The sequence below is a fragment of the Monopterus albus genome, unplaced genomic scaffold (genome assembly GCF_001952655.1).
Source record: "Monopterus albus unplaced genomic scaffold, M_albus_1.0 scaffold16.1, whole genome shotgun sequence".
In the NCBI taxonomy this organism is placed as follows: domain Eukaryota; kingdom Metazoa; phylum Chordata; class Actinopteri; order Synbranchiformes; family Synbranchidae; genus Monopterus; species Monopterus albus.
In genome coordinates this window covers 1036942-1042941 of record NW_018127896.1, presented here as the reverse complement: position 1 = coordinate 1042941, position 6000 = coordinate 1036942, and the positions used below count along the sequence as shown (strand labels likewise).

Sequence of the window (6000 nt, the reverse complement as noted above, 5' to 3'; positions counted from 1 at the left end):
CTAAGGGAAGGCTCCGGGTCACCTGATCCAGCCCTAACTATAAGCTTTATCAAAAAAGGAACGTCTTAAGTCTAATCTTAAAGGTAGAGAGGGTGTCCGCCTCCTGAACTGAGACTGGGAGTTGGTTCCATAGGAGAGGAGCTTGATAGCTAAAGGCTCTGCCTCCCATTCTGCTTCTGTGGACTCTAGGAACCACAAGTAAACCTGCACTCTGAGAGCGAAGTGCTTTGTTAGGATGATAAGGCTCTACGAGGTCTTTAAGATACGATGGAGCCTTGTCATTAAGGGCTTTGTATGTTAGGAGAAGGATTTTAAATTCTATTCTTTAATTTACAGGGAGCCAGTGGAGAGAAGCTAATATGGGAGAGATATGATCTCTCTTGCTAGTTCCTGTCAGTACTCTGGCTGCAGCATTTTGGATTAACTGGAGGCTTTTTAGGGAATTATTGGGACGTCCTGATAGTAAAGAGTTACAGTAGTCCAGCCTGGAGGTAACAAATGCATGGACCAGTTTTTCAGCATCACTTTGAGACAGGATGCTCCTGATTTTTGCAATATTGTGCAGGTGAAATTTGTCTATTTAAAGACACGAGGACTTTACTGGACTGTAAACTGTCAATAAACAGCTGTCATCCCAACTTCATTATTTGTTGGTTTAGGTCAGGGACTTTTAAATAATGTCCTTGTTTATATTATAGTGCTGAAATAGTGCCCCAGTAGCAACAGTAGATGAATTGACAAAGATTTTGAACACTTCAGTTTCTCTGGGGGGAGGATTTGCCTTTGTCACATTTAGGTTTTGGAATGTTGGCTGGTTTCTGGCTAGTTGTGAAGGGCATTTTTCTTTATTTTTTCATATTTTATACATGAAATGTTTGTTTTTTTGGGATAGAAATTGACTACTTAATTAAGTTGTTCATGAATTTCCCCATATGACCCCTGCATGGTCCCCACACCTCACTTTCAAAACCTCTGTGGCCCTAAATTCAGCTCTGCATCCTCCTCTTGTTGTAAAAACCCCATATGACCTTCCTTTGTTTAGGTTGGTGTGTATCTGCGGGTACATACTGTACCTGTGGTGTATATGTGCATTTTCCTTCCCTGTGGAGTCTAACTCTGTTCATTTGTCACAAACAGAAAAGAAGTAATTGCTGCATTGTGTTTTAATTAGATCTGTGCACAGCCCCTTCAATCAGCAGCCATTTTATCAGGATGTGAACCACAACTGTTTGACAGGAGAAGTGGGGACACTCTGTCATGTTGTTAGCACCATTGTGCCAATGCGCTGCATGGTGGGCTGTCATTCGTTCAGACCCAGGCTGTGAATGAGGGGCAGAGGGAGGCAGATGGAGGGAAGGAGGGAAAGAAAGGAGATTAGAGTCCACGGATGAAGGCAGGTTTGGCCCCATTGTGCTCCGGCGTTGGGAAACGCTCGATCTGCAGCAGCAGGGCAGCTTCCCTTCAACCATTGTGACTTGATGAGGGGGGAGGCTCAGGGTTCTCACAGCCGAACCTGCCCGTGGATTCATCAACACTGGGTGTCTTCTGCCTCATTTCAGTGTCACGGTCACACCACGAGAGACGTGATTCATGTGATGTTTCTTTTCTGTTACTGTAATTTGCTGTGGCTGTACTGGTGTGAGATGCAAGTAGAGTATGGTGCAGAAGGTCCAGCTACAGTTCTATATCCTTGAGTTTGAAGGTCTATCAAATGCCAACAAAGCTAGCCAAGGCTTTATAATGCAATGAGAGAGGCCACGGTGTGTGTGTGCCGTTCATGTTGCGAGGTAATCCACAAATGTTTCACTGGCCAAATTGATAGATGATACTGTAGTAAGCCAACTAGCTTTACTGGAGGAACTGGAACTTTTCTCTTCTTTTCTCCCAGAGTTTCCCTAATGGAGAGTTGAACTTCTTTTATTTTTACCATAGCATTTGGAAAACTCTGGCCCTGGCATCTTCTCTGTGCTACTGCTTGGTACGGCACGCTGTCCATTAGGTTGGACATAGGGCTGCAACGACTTGTGCTTTACAGTTATTCCCAGTTATGATGGATATACTATGCAGAGAAAGCAAACAGCTTTTAAACCACAAAGTATTTTCACCTGAGTCAACTCAGATTCCAGGGTAATCCTGTTCTTCTTCCAGCTGAGCGCCTGTTTCAAATGAGTTCAAGTTGACCCAGGCTTTTCTTACAGTGTCAAAACCTGACTCAAGTAATTTGGCACAACACTCGTGAACCTCAGCAGAGAGGATGAATGCATGAAACTACACAAGCTTATAAGTTAAACTCAGAGAAGAAAACCACCTGGAGAGACACTGGTTTTGTTTCTGTAGCAGAGAAAGATGAATTTGGGTTTGAGCATCAGCAACTTTGGTCACTAGAGGTCAGTAACCAGCTGTGGTCTGAAAACACTACGCCCACCTCATTTTCACTGGGAGAGGCTGAACCTGATGAAGTCTTGATTGCTTCCCAGTGCTCTGAACTTGACCTCTGGTGCATCCTGGGAGTTTATTAGATTCTTTTTTCTCTCATTTTCATCTACATCTGAAATCCCACTCTGTCTGGAATGGAAGAAACATCTGTCTGGACCTTTCATGGGTCCATTATTAAAGAAAATATATCAGGGTGTGTTTTCTTTATTAGACACACTGTAAAAAAAATTTCAGTTTATTATACTTATTTTTACTATATTTCTAACATACATGGAAATATTAAAATTAAAATTAAAAAAATGTTAATTACATGCTGAAATTAAAATAACTGGACAATCCTGTTGCTGTGAATTAAGCCCCCAGTTTTAAAAGATTTCACTTTCATCACATAAAAAGAAAAAATACAGTTAGTTTCACAAAGGTTTACAAATATTTACCATTTACTGTTTTCACACTGATTTCCCAGCATGCATTGTGTGAGCGTTAAAACTCTTCAGTTGTTTTTTTTCCAGTTTAAAGAACCCATTCAAGGTGGAATCCTACTGTCTGTAATCAATGTAAAATTAAGTCTAGGTTGATGATTTTTATAATAATAATAATTTATGCAAACTGTGATGAAGATTAGTATTGAGGTTGGTTTCAACCCCGTACATATAATATTTAACAAAGCCACATTAAGCAGCTTTGTGCACTGTCTTTGTGTCTCTTTGGTATAAAATGGCTTCAACAGCTGCAACTTTACGTTCTTCATGTCAATTTAAGAACTGACTCCTGTGACATTACAATGGATGCTCACTAACATTGCTTTATATCTTCTAAAATTAGCAGTATATTGCTGTAAATATACTTAAAATGATCTGGTTTTATCCTTTTTTATAGGAAAATCCTGAGCTTTAAAGGTTAGTACCTTTTTAACATTAAAAAAGCTTTTAATACACAAGGTTCCATTTTAAAATTAAGATATAAAACTAGAAGAAGATGGTTAATTTCTGTAATTTTACTAATATTTTTTGGTCCCCAAGATGCCAGAATATAGCAGTTTTTACATAATTTTTTTATCATGCAAATGTAAAGAGAGCACATGTTCTGCAATGGTGGAGAAGTAACTAAGTGCATTTACTGAAGTACAACTTTGAGTTATCTGTATTTTACCTTAGTATTTTCATTTTTTACTGCTGCTCTCACTGGACCCTTGAGTACAGGCTGAAAAGAAATTTGGTAAAGTAGCTTGAACAGTGGTGGAAGAAGTACTCAGATCCCATACTTAAGTAAAATAAACAGTAAAATAGGGTTAAAAAAAAAAATCTAATACAAATAAAAGTCCTGCACTCACAATGGTACTTTAGTACATAGTACATACACCGCAAAAATTGGAGAGTTAAAATTTGGGTGTTAAAAGTTTTCAGAGTTAATCTTAACTCCTAAATTGTAATTTTTACACTCTGGGAGTAAAGTGTTGTTCAGTGTTGGGGTTATTTGACAGTGTTGATTACAGTGGAGTTAGTTCAACTCCTAAGAGATTTAGTGATGATCCACCCACTATCCTCAGTCCTTCGGGTGAAAAGTCATCGCCATTGTCGTCTCGCATGTGGATTTTGGAATGTTAAGTAAAAAATATATATCTTACTTACAGAAACATTTTAGTTGATCCTGTGACTTCAACAATAATATGTAGCTTGTATTTAACATACACGGATAACATTTTTCAAAGCATATCGATGCTAAGTTTAGTTTTAATTTGCCCAAGTGATTAGCATTTTAGCTAGCAGCGTGGTAGCTAGCTAGTGACGCAGTTTATAACTAACGTTAAGTAAAGGAAGGAGCTGTAACGCATTGTTGCTGTTGACGTGATAAACTAAGTTATTACATGTACTGTGTGTATGCTTTGTGCGCAAATAGTACGTTTGAGAAATGTAGTTGCTAACATTAGTTACTCATTTCTGTGTCTTAGTCACTATAGTGTATACTGTATCTGGGCAAAGTGAGGGAAGCTTGATTATTAGCGCGTATTTTATTTCCGAGGGTGAGGGGATTTTGGATTGACCCTCGGTACAACATGAGTGCCAGATGACCTGAGAAGTCCGAGTGGAGAGAGGCCATTGAGTAGAAGAGACTAGGCCAATGCATTATTCAGTGTTACAGGTTACAGGTGTACGTCTCTGCAGGTCTGGTTCGATACGCTTCTACAGCCATTTTTATGTGGTAAAGGTTTTTGTGACTGTTGATGTGTTTGCAGAAACTTAGGTTTGACACTGAAGAAGAAGATAAGGGATCATTTTGTCTTTAATCAACACTAAATATTTCTGCTCTATATTTTCAAGCATTTTAAAATCATGCGTTTTGATTTTGTCCAAACCTTGTTGGAGGAGGAACGCTGGTGTGCAGTTATGATGTGGAGGGGAAGGTGCCAGCCTTCACCCCAGGCCACTGTCCCATGTCGCGGGAGTATCACATGGCTGTTGGATCACTGAGCCGGAGGGACGGCGCACGTGAGTGTGTGTGCTGCTTTCTGGATATCATTCACATAAAATATTTGGTAGAAACTTCTGTAAAAATCAACATTTTCTTTTAATTTGAGGCTGTTAGCTCACACTTTCATACAGGCCAGCAAAACAAATAAACAGCCATTACAAGCAACTAATAGCAGAAAGGTCAGGGGTGAACAGATGTAACGAAATATCCCTGTGACCCTGCAGTGGTCACAGGGATATTGCACAAATGTGAGGAAAGGAAAGAAGAGAAGCTACAGCGATGGGTGGGGGTGAAGAGTTTTTTCTCTTTTACTTCGTGACAAGAACAAATAGTAGCCAGGAGAATAGAAACGTGATTCATGTGAGGAAAGTTAGAAACTGGACGAGCTTCTCAAGAAGCATTAGAATCAACTTCACCCCTCTTTTGTGACTGGAAATATATGTTGGATCTGATCTGCACTTTGTTACTACCCACACTGGATAAGTTAAATATTAATGCTACACATTGCTAACAGTTAGCCCTGAGAGGTGGGGGCCGGGATTCTGTCACCCTGCCCATCATACGAACACTGCATACTTTAGTAATTTGACATATTTGTTCAAAATGCTCTAAAGGTTAAAGCAGTCAGAAAAAAAACCTCCAGCTCTTTTGTCTATAAATGTTGAAATTTAATCTGCAACCTGGTCACAATCTGGACACTCATGGTGTCTGTGTCATTTCTTCTATCTGTGTAAATGAGATTCAAATTAATTTGTTATTTATTATTGTTTATTTATTACTAAATGTTTGGCTGCACTGTTGTAAGTAAAAGTTACAACATTAAAACCAAAAGAAAATGTTTTGTCTGTATATAAAATCTCTTCATAAATTGAATAATTTAAAGTAGAGTGAAGCAGGTGGTTGCTGGTGCTGCTGCTGTTTGTTCTTGTTCTTCAGACTTTGTTTTACATGTCAGTCCTTTCTTATTCACTTCGGAGTAAGAAGGTTGTAATTTGCTGCTAATTACAGGGAAAATGTTCAATTCCTTGGAAGAGAAGCACAGTCCAAATAATTTTGTATGTGTTATTCATTCTTTACTAGAACTTGTTGACA

General features: G+C 39.0%; 1 long non-coding RNA gene across 1 annotated transcript in view; it reads left to right on the top strand.

Annotated features, from left to right (window-relative positions):
- The first annotated feature begins 4176 nt into the window (after positions 1–4176).
- The window catches only part of LOC109955596 (uncharacterized), a 79650-nt gene continuing 77826 nt past the window's right edge, over positions 4177–6000 (top strand). Inside the window, exon 1 of the long non-coding RNA XR_002274289.1 lies at positions 4177–4925. This is a non-coding gene — a long non-coding RNA (uncharacterized LOC109955596). The remainder of the gene's footprint in view (positions 4926–6000) is intronic.